Source organism: Elephas maximus, chromosome 4 (genome assembly GCF_024166365.1).
Source record: "Elephas maximus indicus isolate mEleMax1 chromosome 4, mEleMax1 primary haplotype, whole genome shotgun sequence".
Lineage (NCBI taxonomy): Eukaryota > Metazoa > Chordata > Mammalia > Proboscidea > Elephantidae > Elephas > Elephas maximus.
Genome location: NC_064822.1, coordinates 138,808,741 through 138,822,337, shown reverse-complemented (window position 1 = coordinate 138,822,337; position 13,597 = coordinate 138,808,741). Strand labels below are relative to the sequence as shown.

The window sequence follows — 13,597 nt, the reverse complement described above, 5'->3', positions numbered from 1 at the left end:
TGCAAAGTTCTATCAAACTTTCAGAGAAGAGTTAACACCACTACTATGACAGGTAGTTCAGAGCATAGAAAAGGACGGATACTCCCAAACTCATTCTATGAAGCCAGCATATCCCTGATACCAAAACAAAGACACCACAAAAAAAGAAAATTACGGACCTATATCCCTCATGAACTTAGATGCAAAAATCCTCAACAAAATTCTAGCCAGTAGAATTCAACAAAATATCAAAAAAGTAATTCACCATGACCAAGTGGGATTCATACCAGGTATGCAGGGATGGTTCAACATTAGAAAAACAATTAATGTAATCCATCACATAAATAAAACAAAAGACAAGAATCACATGCTTTTATCAATTGATTCAGAAAAGGCATTTGACAGAGTTCAACACCCATTCATGATAAAAACTCTCAGCGAAATAGGAACAGAAGGAAAATTCCTCAACATAATAAAGAGCATTTATACAAAGCCAACATCCAACATCATCCTAAATGGAGAGAGCCTGAAAGCATTCCTCTTAAGAACAGGAACCAGACAAGGATGCCCTTTATCACCACTCTTATTCAACATTGTGCTGGAGGTCCTAGCCAGAGCAATTAGGCTAGAAAAAGAAATAAAGGGCATCCAGATTGGCAAGGAAGAAGTCAAAGTATCTCTATTTGCAGACAAAATGATCTTATACATAGAAAACCCTAAGGAATCCTCCAGAAAACTACTGAAACTAACAGAAGAGTTCAGCAGAGTATCGGGATACAAGATAAATGTACAAAAATCAGTTGGATTCCTCTACACCAACAAAAAGAACATGGAAGAGGAAATCACCAAATCAATACCATTTGCAGTAGCCCCCAAGAAGATAAAATACTTAGGAATAAATCTTATCAGAGATGTAAAAGACTTATACAAAGAAAACTACACTACACTTCTGCAAGAAACCAAAAGAGACTTACATAAGTGGAAAAACATAACTTGCTCATAGATAGGAAGACTTAACATTATAAAAATGTCTATTCTACCAAAAGCAATCTATACATTTAATGCAATTCCGATCCAAATTCCAACAACATTCTTTAATGAAATGGAGAAACAAATCACCAACTTCATACAGAAGGGAAGGAGGCCCTAATAAGTAAAGCATTATTGAAAAAAGAACAAAGTGGGAGGCCTTACTTTACCTGATTTTAGAACCTATTATACCGCCACAGTAGTCAAAACAGCCTGGTACTGGTGCAACAACAGATACATGGACCAATGGAACAGAATTGAGAACCCAGATGTAAATCCATCCACATATGAGCAGTTGATATTTGACAAAGCCCCCAAAACAGTTAAATGGGGAAAAGACAGTCTTTTTAACAAATGGTGCTGGCATAACTGGATATCCATCTGCAAAAAAATGAAACAAGGCCCATACCTCACTCCATGCACAAAAACGGGCTCAAAATGGATCAAAGACCTAAACGTAAAATCTAAAACAATAAAGATCATGGAAGAAAAAATAGGGACAATGTTAGAAGCCCTAATGCATGGCATAAACAGTATACAAAACATTAATAACAATGTAGAAGGAAAACTAGATAACTGGGAGCTCCTAAAAATCAAACACCTATGCTCATGCAAAGACTTCACCAAAAGAATAAAAAGATTACCTACAGACGGAGAAAAGTTTTTAGCTATGACATTTCCAATCAGTGTCTGATCTCTAAAATCTACATGATACTGCAAAAACTCAACTGCAAAAAGACAAATAACCCAATTAGAAAATGGGCAAAAGATATGGAAAGACATTTCACTAAAGAAGACATTCAGGTAGCTAGGAGGTACATGAGGAAATGCTCACGATCATTAGCCATTAGAGAAATGCAAATCAAAACTACAATGAGATTCCATCTCACTCCAACAAGGCTGGCACTAATCCAAAAAACACAAAATAATTAATGTTGGAAAGGCTGTGGAAAGATTGGAACACTTATACACTGCTGGTGGGAAAATAAAATGGTACAACCACTTTGGAAATTGATTTGGCGCTTCCTTACAAAGCTAGAAATACAACTACCATACAATCTAGCAATCCCACTCCTTGGAATATATCCTAGAGAAATAAGAGCCTTTACACGAACAGATATATGCACACCCATGTTCATTGCAGCACTGTTTACGATAGCAAAAACATGGAAGCAGCCAAGCCGCCCATCAATGGATGAATGGATAAATAAATTATGGTATATTCACACAATGGAATACTACGCATCAATAAAGAACAGTGAGGAATCTGTGAAACATTTCATAACGTGGAGGAATCTGGAAGGCATTATGCTGAGTGAAATTAGTCAGTTGCAAAAGGACAAATATTGTATAAGACCACTGTTATAAGAACTCAACAAATAGTTTAAACAGAGAAGAAAATATTCTTTGATGGTTACGAGAGGGGGGAGGGAGGGAGAGGGGGAGATAGTAGATAAGAATTATTTTAAGTGAAGAGAAAGACAACACACAATACAGGAGAGGTCGGCACAACTGGGCTAAACCGAAAGCAAAGAAGTTTCCTGAATAAACTGAATGTTTCAAAGGCCAGCGTAGCAGGGGTGGGGGTTTGGAGACTATGGTTTCAGGGGACATCTAAGTCAATTGGCATAATAAAATCTATTAAGAAAACATTCCACATCCCACCTTGGAGAGAGGCATCTGGGGTCTTAAATGCTAGCAAGCAGCCATCTAAGATGCATCAATTGGTCTCAACCCACCTGGACCAAAGGAGAATGAAGAACACCAAGGACACAAGGTAATTACGAGCTCAAGAGACAGAAAGGGCCACATAAACCAGAGACTACATCAGCCTGAGACCAGAAGAGCTAGATCGTGCCTGGCTACAACCGATTACTGCCCTGATGGGGAACGCAACAGAGAACCCCTGAGGGAGCAGAAGAGTAGTGGGATGCAGACTGAAAATTCTCATAAAAAGACCAGACTTAATGGTCTGACTGAGACTGGAAGGATCGCAGTGGTCATGGCCCCCAGACCTTCTGTTGGCTCAGGACAGGAACCATTCCCAAAACCAACTCTTAGACAGGGATTGGCCTGGACAATGGGCTGGAGAGGGATGCTGGTGAGGAGTGAGATTCTTGGATCAGGTGGACACTTGAGACTATGTTGGCATCTCCTCCCTTGAGGGGAGATGAGAGGGTAGAGGGGGTGAGAAGCTGGCAAAATGGACACGAAAAGAGTGGACAGAGGGAGCGGGTTGTCTCATTAGGGGGAGAGCTATTGGGAGTATGTAGCAAGGTGTATATAAGTTTTTGTGTGAGAGGCTGACTTGATTTGTAAACTTTCACTTAGAGCACAATAAAAATTAAAAAAAGAAAATGATGGACACCCTGACCCTATGCTGATGACAAAACTGGTGGTGCTACAAACCCATAAGCCTTCCTTCTCCGGTGACTTGAAAAAGAGATGGTGCAAGTTCACACTTTGTTATTTCTGAATTTAATATGTTGAAATTTATAAAGTTAGCACAGACTACTTTTGTTTGTTAAACTATAACGAGAGAAAGGAAAAAAAGAAAAAGAAGGAAAAATGAATAAAGACACACCAACACATCCAGGAAGCATTACCTCAACCTACACAATAATGAGGCTCCAACTTGGTCTGCTGAGCTTTATGCATTTCAGAAGGGACCCACCTTGATGCTAAATGCATTAGAACCGAAATAATGCCTTACCTCTGAGGTCCAGAGGCATAAGAAGTGTCTCGTAAAGTGTTAACCCAATGGTAATGAAAGAGATAATAAGAGCACAATAAAAATACTGATTTAAACTCTTCTTTCTCTTTTTTATTTTTGCTAGGAATGTTTCTGAAAGCATCAAACTACATAAAACATTTCTCTTGCTCTGCCAAAATATCCATGCATCCAATATCAACTATGTTACCGGGTGGAAACCCTGGGTTCTTGCTCGGCATGACTTATATTGGCCAATAAACGAGAGACCGAAGTGGAAGAATAGGAAAGCCACCTTGATTTCATTGTCAAAGGAAAAGGAGTCAGTCAGAGCTGCTGCTACCAAGACTGCCCCTAAGGGTGGGCAGGCGAGTTACTTTTAAGGGGCTTACAAGTAGGGAGTTCATACAAGTTATGTCAGCAACATTCTTACTCATACTACGCAGGCGCAATGGGGTTTATGTATAACCTCCAAGCAAAAGCAAGATTCAAATGCAAAGCTGGGGTGGGGCAGGGGAGAGGAAGCCCAGCAAAGGAATCAGGGTTTTTTTTTTTCTTTTTAATAATTTTTATTGTGCTTTAAGTGAAAGTTTACAAATCAAGCCAGTCTGTCACATATAAGCTTATATACACCTTACTCCGTACTCCCACTTACTCTCCCCCTAATGAGTCAGCCTGCTCCCTCCTTCCAGTCTCTCCTTTCGTGACGATTTTTACCAGTTTCTAACCCTCTCTACCCTCCTATCTCCCCTCCAGACAGGAGATGCCAACACAGTCTCAAGTGTCCACCTGATACAAGTAGCTCACTCTTCATCAGCATCTCTCTCCAACCCATTGTCCAGTCCCTTCCATGTCTGATGAGTTGTCTTCGGGAATGGTTCCTGTCCTGGACCAACAGAAGGTTTGGGGACCATGACCGCCGGGATTCCTCTAGTCTCAGTCAGACCATTAAGTATGGTCTTTTTGTGAGAATTTGGGGTCTGCATCCCACTGATCTCCTGCTCCCTCAGGGGTTCTCTGTTGTGCTCCCTGCCAGGGCAGTCATCGGTTGTGGCCGGGCACCATCTCGTTCTTCTGGTCTCAGGATGATGTAAGTCTCTGGTTCCTGTGGCCCTTTCTGTCTCTTGGGCTCTTAGTTATCGTGTGACCTTGGTGTTCTTCATTCTCCTTTGCTCCAGGTGGGTTGAGACCAATTGATGCATCTTAGATGGCCACTTGTTACCATTTAAGACCCCAGACGCCACATTTCAAAGTGGGATGCAGAATGTTTTCATAATAGAATTATTTTGCCAATTGTCTTAGAAGTCCCCTTAAGCCATAGTCCCCAACCCCCGCCCTTGCTCCGCTGACCTTTGAAGTATTCAGTTTATCCCGGAAATTTCTTTGCTTTTGGTCCAGTCCAGTCCAGTTGAGTTGACCTTCCCTGTATTGACTATTGTCCTTCCCTTCACCTAAAGCAGTTCTTATCTACTAATTAATCAGTAAAAAACCCCTCCCACTCTTCCTCCCTCCCCACCCCGTAACCACAAAAGTATGTGTTCTTCTCAATTTATACTATTTCTCAAGATTTTATAATAGTGGTCTTATACAATATTTGTCCTTTTGCCTCTAATTTTGCTCAGCATAATGCCTTCCAGGTTCCTCCATGTTATGAAATGTTTCACAGATTCGTCACTGTTCTTTATCGATGCGTAGTATTCCATTGTGTGAATATACCATAATTTATTATCCATTCATCCGTTGATGGACACCTTGGTTGCTTCTACCTTTTTGCTATTGTAAACAGAGCTGCAATAAACATGGGTGTGCATATATCTGTTCGTGTAAAGGCTCTTATTTCTCTAGGGTATATTCCGAGGAGTGGGATTTCTGGGTTGTATGGTAGTTCTATTTCTAACTTTTTAAGAAAACGCCAGATCGATTTCCAAAGTGGTTATACCATTTTACATTCCCACCAGCAGTGTATAAGAGTTCCAATCTCTCCGCAGCCTCTCCAACATTTATTATTTTGTGTTTTTTTGATTAATGCCAGCCTTGTTGGAGTGAGATGGAATCTCATTGTAGTTTTAATTTGCATTTCTCTAATGGCTAATGATCGAGAGCATTTTCTCATGTATCTGTTAGCTGCCAGAATCAGGGTTTTTAAAACAACACTGTGGGGAGGAAGCCAAGCAAAGAAAACAGGATTTTTAATACAGCACTGTGGGGGGCTCTGTCTCAACTAAGCAACAATTAAAATTCATGACTGAGTCACAAACAAATCTTTACAATGGCCAGACCTAAAGTATATTTATGAATAAAGCATGGAAGTATGACCAGAAAGAATGAAAAACTCATCTTGGGAAATGTTAAAGGCAACTGGACTAAAGAGCCAAAGAAGATTTTAAGCTGAGGAAATGGGGAAAGACTTCCAGCCATAGAAAACAACATAAGTAAAGGCATGGAATTGTACCTTGGGCAATGAACATTTAGCAAAAACAGAAATCTCAGAGTGGCAAGAGGTTTCTCAGACATCTTCAATACTTCAACCAGTAACCATCCCTGAGTGGCATTTTGCTGGGTAAATCAAAATGCAGTTTGAGAAGATGGGTCTTGCTCTTTGAGAAGCTAAAACTCTACTGAAGGTTCTTGAATCCAAATGGGGATCCGCCATATCCTCATGTTACCATATTTGTTGCATAGTCACATATGTAATTTGCGTGAGTTCTCCAGCGATGACAGATATTCAACCAGCAGCTGACAGATTTGCCACATCTAGAGCACTCCTTCTGTCTTCTTTCCAGCATGAATTCTCTGGCATCACATAAAATATGAGCTAGAATTTAAGGTTTCCCACACTCATTACATTTATAATATTTCTCTTCCGTATGATTTCTATAATAAATTTTAAGACCTGATTTTGACTGAAAGATTTTTTCATCCTCATTACATGAAAATATGGTTTCTGCCCAGTAGGAACTCTTCAGTGTCTACTTTGAACCAATGAAGAATGAATATAAAAAGAGACATATTTTTTTGGTTATGTTTGCTAGGAAATGCATATTGTGATTCAATGTGTTTCTTTGTTCCTTCGTGTCCTGTTTTTTTCACTGTGCTGGTCTGTAACTCATGGCTATAAGAATCATGTGGTTATTAAACTAAAACGTAATACAGAACTATGGAGAGGCTTTTGTATCCCTTCTTCATGGCCCCTGTAGCCCCTTCCAGGGCATAGGGCAAATAGGGCATAGGGCATGATGAACAGAGCACATGCTCAGTTTTAGCCTCCACTTCACCCCAAGTGTACATGGCATACCTGTACCACCAGGGCTTTGCAACTATATGGGGGAGAAGGCCTTTGAGCATCATCTACATTCACTTACTGTAGCCAGTCAAATTGTTGAACTCATGCTCAGGAGGGAGGTCATTGCAAAACTCAACCTTTCCCAGATTAATCTAAATAAACAATGTACATTGATGATGCCAATACTAAGAGAAACTATCATCCGGAGACATTCTAAAATAAGTGCTTTTAGCGTACAATTTCTACTGTAATATGATATTCCATATTAATCCTCCTTTCTAGATTCTGGGGTGTAGGGCTTTGTTTAAAAAAATGATTTCTGGGAGTAGACTAATGACAATGAAGACTTCACAAATAATTCTGGCACATTAGGTGGCTGAGTAAAAGAAGAAAATGAGACAATACATAGTAAATATCTTGGACTATGTTGCAGTGACCCAGGAAACAAAACTCCAGTTCCGGTCAGCTTATCATCAGCCCATGTCTACAGGCCACTTCACTTAAGGGGCACCTACTGCTGAAGTATTCATGGCATAAGATTCTGCGGCATGAAGAAACTTGGAGGTCCATGTAGGATGTTACCATGAAGAGAAAACACTCTTTTAGACTCCTGGTATTACCGCATAGGCAGTGCTAAAGGCTTTTTCTCACTATTGATAACAGGTTTGCACTGTTGTGCAAACGTGAAAAAATGATGTCTGAAGCTGATGCCTTCTTGGCATATCTCTTATTATAGGGCACCATCTCCAGAAGAATTTGTATCTTAGAAAAGCTGCCTGATCCAAAATTTCAGGCTTATCAAATAATGCAAATAACTGAGTAAGATCTCTGGTTGTCCTATTTAGAAAACTCAATATGAAGGAATTTTCTGGTAAAGGAATTTATTGATAAATACAAATAATTAACAAGCAAACCATAAAGGATAATTACATGGAGAAATAATAACTAATATTTATCAAGGGCTTATAAGCCAGACACTTTTCTAAGAACTTTATTATACCTCCTTTAAGCAACAAGGAAACCCTGTTGGCATAGTGGTTAAGTGCTATGGAAGCTAACCAAAGGGTCGGCAGTTCGAATCCACCAGGTGCTCCTTGGAAACTCTATGGGGCAGTTCTACTCTGTCCTATAGGGTCGCTATGAGTCAGAATCCACTCAATGGCACTGGGTTTGGTTTTTGGTTTAAGCATCAAAACAACCATAAAGTTAGATATTATTATTATTTAATAGAAGGAACTAGTCACAAAACGGTTGAGTAACTTGCCCAAAATCACTCAGCAAGTAAGTGGCAATGCTGATACTTAAACCCAGCTATGACTCAAGAACACAGGTAGTTGGCCCCTGTTCCATAATGGGAAATCATATTATTCTAGAAGGCGTAATCCTGTTATTTTCCTCATTGTAGTAGAAACAACTTTGTGTGTCTCCCTAGTTCACAATTCCCACAGTGGTCACAACATATTCCCTCCATTTTTCTGGCAATAAATCCTGTGTACCAGCCTCAGGGGTTGGCATGCTACCCCAGCTGGGCCAATCACAGTATCGCAACCTGCTGGCCACAACGGCCAGTTCCACCAGTTGCTGTGGAGTCAGCTCCCACTCATGGTGACCCCATGAGTGTCAGAGTACAACTGTGCTCCACAGGGTTTTCGAGGGCTGATTTTTTTGTAAGAAGATGGCCAGGCCTTGAACCTCCCTCCAACGTTTTAGTTAGCAGTCGAACACAGTAAATTTTTGTACCACCCAGGGACTTCATAACCAGTTTGTTGTTGTTAGGTGCCGTCGAGTCTGTTCCAATGCATAGTGACCCTACGTACAACAGAACAAAACACTGCCTGGTCCTGTACCACCCTCACAATTGTTGCTATGCTTGAGCCCATTGTTGCAGCCACTGTGTCAACCCATCTCTTTGAGGGTCTTCCTCTTTTTCCCTGACCCTCTACTTTACCAAGCATGATGTCCTTCTCCAGGGACTGGTCCCTCCCAACAACATGTTCAAAGTATATGAGGCGCAGCCTTGCCATCCTTGCTTCCAAGGAGCATTCTGGTTGTGCTTCTTCCAAGACAGATTTGTTCATTCTTTCGGAAGTCCATAGTATATTCAATATTCTTTGCCAACACCATAATTCAAAGGCGTCAATTCTTCGGTCTTCCTTACTCATTGTCCAGCTTTTGCATGCATATGAGGTGACTGAAAACACCATGGCTTGGGTTAGGTGCACCTGAGTCCTCAAGGTGACATCTTTGGGTTTTTTTAACACTTTAAAGTGATCTCTTGCAGCCGACTTGCCCAATGTAGTTTTTCTTTTGGTTTCTTGACTGCTGTTTCCATGGGTGTTGATTGTGGATCCAAGTAAAATGAAATCCTTGACAACCTCAATCTTTTCTCCATTTGTCATGATGTCGCTTACTGGTCCAGTTGTGAGGATTTTTGTTTTCTTTATGTTGAGGTGTAATCCATTATGAAGGCTGTGGTCTTTGGTCTTCATCAGTAAATGCTTCAAGTCCTCTTTACTTTCAACAAGCAAGGTTGTGTCATCTGCAAAACGCAGGTTGTTAATGAGTCTTCCTCCAATCCTGATGCCTTGTTCTTCATATAGTCCACATTCTTGGATTATTTGCTCAGCATACAGATTGAAGAATTATGGTGAGAGGGTACAACCCTAACACACACCTTTCCTGACTTTAAACCACTCAGTATCCCCTTGTTCTGTCTGAACAACTGCCTTTTGATCTTTGTACAGATTCCTCCTGAGCACAATTAACTGTTCCAGAATTCCCATTCTCCGCAATGTTATCTATGATTTATTATGATCCACACAGTCAAATGCCTTAGCTTAGTCAATAAAACACAGGTAAACGTCTTTCTGGTATTCTCTACTTTCAACCAGGATCCATCTGACATCAGCAATGATATCCCTGGTTCCATGTCCTCTTCTAAATCCGGCTTGAATTTTTGGCAGTTCCCTGTTGATACAGTGCTGCAGCCACTTCTGAATGATCTTTAGCAAAATTTTGCTTGCATGTGATATTAATGGCATTGTTTGATAATTTCTGCATTTGGTTGGATCACCTTTCTTGGGAATAGGCATAAATATGGATCTCTTCCAGTCGGTTGGCCAGGTAGCTGTCTTCCAAATTTTTTGGCGTAGATGAGTGAGCACTTTCAGCACTGCATCCATTTGTTGAAACATCTCAGTTGGTATTCTGTCAAATAACAATTTCTCTGCATTCTAAAAGTCCTTTACTATACCTTGGTTAAATAAAACACCTCTTACACTATTAGTCTACTACACGTTTTTGATGGTATGTACAAGATAGCAAGGACTGCAAATTGGGTAAAAATGTGTGTGGTGTGTGTATTTTAACATGTAGTGCTTATAATTTCTGAAATAATAGATCGCAATCTTATGAGAATAATATTTTTCAAGGCATTAAAATATTCAAATGAAATCACTTTTGGAAGCGTGCCTGTGATAGTTAAGATTGTATGTCACCTTGACTGGTCCATGATTCTCAGTGTTCTGGCAGTCCTATAATGTTGTGATCACTTCCCTGTTGAGATCTGATACGTGATCACCCCCATGATGGGATCTGCTGTGAGTAGCCATTCGGTTGAAAGGCAGTTTGCTTGGGTGTGTGGACTGCATCAAGTGTGGACAGATGTTCGGGGGCTTTTCCTTGTTCTAGATCCTGCAGCTGTCTCCTGTTCATCTGACCCCTGGTTCTTGGGACTTGAGCTAGCAGCTTACTTGTGGTCTTGCATGCTGATCTTGGGATTCGTTGATCTTCACATCTTGTGAGAAACAGCCCTGCTCTCCAGCCTGCCAATCTCGAGTTCGCCAGCCCCTGCAACTACATTAATCAGGAGAAGCCTCTTACCTGACCCACAGACTTGAGATGTTCTAGCCTCTACAACTGCGTGAGGCTTTCCTTAATATAAATCTCTCTCTCTATATATATATATTTATACACTTTACTAATTTTGGTTTTCTAAAGAACCCAGCCTAAGACACTGTCAGTCTTTCATTATATTCTTGTATTATATTCATAATTTTATTAAGCTCACTCCATTGCTGCCCAGGGGATTCCCATTCATAGTGACCCTATGGAACTGAGTAGAACTGCTCCATAGGGCTTCAAGGCTGTAATCTTTATGGAAGCAGATTGCCACATCTTTCTTTCATGGAGTGACTGGTGGGTTCGAACTGCTCACCTTGCAGTTAGCAGCCAAGTGCTTAACCACTGCACCACTAAAAAAAAAACTAAAAAGAAGTATTATTATTTTTAGTTTTTTTTTTAGTGGAGCTCTCTATAATTTAATTAGTAATACTTTATTGTCAAATTCAAATTTTGTGCAATGTTGAAAATCTCTTGGATACATATATATGTCATTATATATAAATGTGTCATTTTCTATATATATGCAATGTATGTAAAATATATACCTTATTTGTTAATGTGCTTATTATTTATTTTTTGTTCAACTCTAGTTGAACAAATATTATAGTTTGTTTTTTTGGCAAAGCTAAACATCAAATACTAACCTTTAAAATATAAAGTTGGTAATCTCAGTTCAACTTGCATAAATATTTTTAAAAGATTAAAAAATTTTAGGTATTTTCTTCAGAATAAATAAAGCAATCTGTTGAGATTGTATTTTTATTATTTTTCGATGAGACATCAACCACTGAAAATAATTCAAATTCAAATTTACCACAATGATGACATTTTGAATAATGTGTATGAGAAAAAGAAGAAATACTTGGTGGATTTCCACTTCATTTAGGCAGAGGCTCATGGTTTTCCCGTACATTAAAAAATGACCAGAATTAGAATTTCTGAGCTTTCATTTTTCTATATTATAAAATGTGTTAGTTCATCCTTCCTGCCTGCTGCTTATAGTTCATTTTTCCTAGAAAAACCTACAGAGGAAATTGTATTAGTTTCTACAATGTATTTTTTAGTACAAGCCTGAAATCTGACTCCAGCAAACGTAATTAACAAAAAATATTCTGGTAACTAACAAAGGTATTTCCATGTTTCACGATTACTTGAATATCAGTATAAATTCTTTATAGTGACTAATCCTAAACACAGATGCTGTCTCTAGCCCAAAACTCTCTATTCTAAAAGTTTAGATTATACATTTTTTGGTAATGCTTGTGAGAAAAGGCAGAAGATGGATGAGTTATAGCTGAGTCATTAAAATTCTTTTGTTACTTATTAAGCTGTTGCTATCCTTCAGTTTCTTTGACTACTCTTTACAAGAATAAATAACATCCTCATGGACTGCAGACTTTCTGGAGTCATAGAGGCTGGATGAACCCCTGAAACTGCTGCCCTGAGATAGTCTTTAAATCTTAAACCAAAAATATCCCTTGAAGTCTTATTAAAAATAAACGGCAGTTTAGCTTAACTAGTAAAAAATGCCTGCCTTTAGTGTTGTGCTCTTCAAGAACTATCTATATGGGATCAGATTGGTAAAGGCAACTCAAAAGATTAAATAGGAACCTTAGGGGGGAAGTGAGTTTATGTTAATGGGGGAGGAACAACTCAGAAAAGTGAGAATGGTTGCACAACTTGAAGGATGTAATCAATGTCCCTGACTTGTACTTGTAGAAACTGTTGAATTGGCATATGTTTTGGTGTGTATATTCTCAACAACAACAAAAAATAAAAAAGAATAAACAACACCCCCCTAGGTGTGCCCAACCTTTCAGCCCTAGTAAGGGGCTTAATTCCATTGATGTATTAGAGATATAAGGAGCCCTGGTGTTGTAGTGGTTAAAAATTAGACTACTAACCAAAGGCCAGTTATTCAAAGCCACAAGTCACTCCATGGCACAAAGATGTGGCATTCTGCTTTGGTAAAGATTACAGCCTTAGAAACTCTATGGGGCAGTTCTACTCTGTCCTACAGGGTCACTATGAGTCAGTATCAACTCGATGCCAGTGGGTTTTTTTTTTTTTTAATTGTTTTTAGGTGCCATTAGTCAACTCCAAGTCATAGAGACCCTATGTACAACAGAAGAAAACAATGCCTGGTCCAGTGCCACCCTCAAAATTGTTGCTATGTTTGAGCCCATTGCTATAGCCACTATGTCAATCCATCCTGTCGAGGGTCTGCCTCTTTTTCAATGACCCTCTATCTCACCAAGCATGATGTCCTTCCCCAGGGACTGGTCCTTCCTGATAACACGTCCAAAGTATGTGAGATAAAAGTCTCGCCGTCCTCACTTCCAAGGAGCACTCTGGCTGTACTTCTTTCAAGACAGCCTTGTTCATTGTTCTGGCAGTCCATGGTATATTCAATGTTCTTCACCAACACCATAATTCAAAGGTGTCAATTCTTCTTTCGTCTTTCTTATTCATTGCCCAGCTTTCTCAAGTGTATGAAGCAATTGAAAACACCACTGTTTGGGTCAAACATACCTTAGTCCTCAAAGTGATATCTTTGTTTTTGAACACTTTAAAGAGGACTTTTGCAGCAGATTTTCCCAATGCAAAACATCATTTCTTCTTGACTGTTGCTTCTGTGGGCATTGATTACGGGTCCAAGTAAAATGAATTCCTTGACCACTTCAATCTTTTCT

At 39.5% G+C, this 13,597-nt stretch overlaps 1 long non-coding RNA gene across 2 annotated transcripts in view; it reads left to right on the top strand.

Annotated features, from left to right (window-relative positions):
• LOC126075831 (uncharacterized) overlaps positions 1-7,521 on the top strand; it is a 73,050-nt gene extending 65,529 nt beyond the window's left edge. Inside the window, exon 4 of one of the 2 annotated variants that reach the window (XR_007517290.1) lies at positions 7,435-7,521. This is a non-coding gene — a long non-coding RNA (uncharacterized LOC126075831). Of the gene's footprint in view, positions 1-4,474; positions 4,562-7,434 lie in introns of those variants that run through there. The other variant, XR_007517289.1, reaches the window with a different exon arrangement.
• Positions 7,522-13,597: the final 6,076 nt, after the last annotated feature.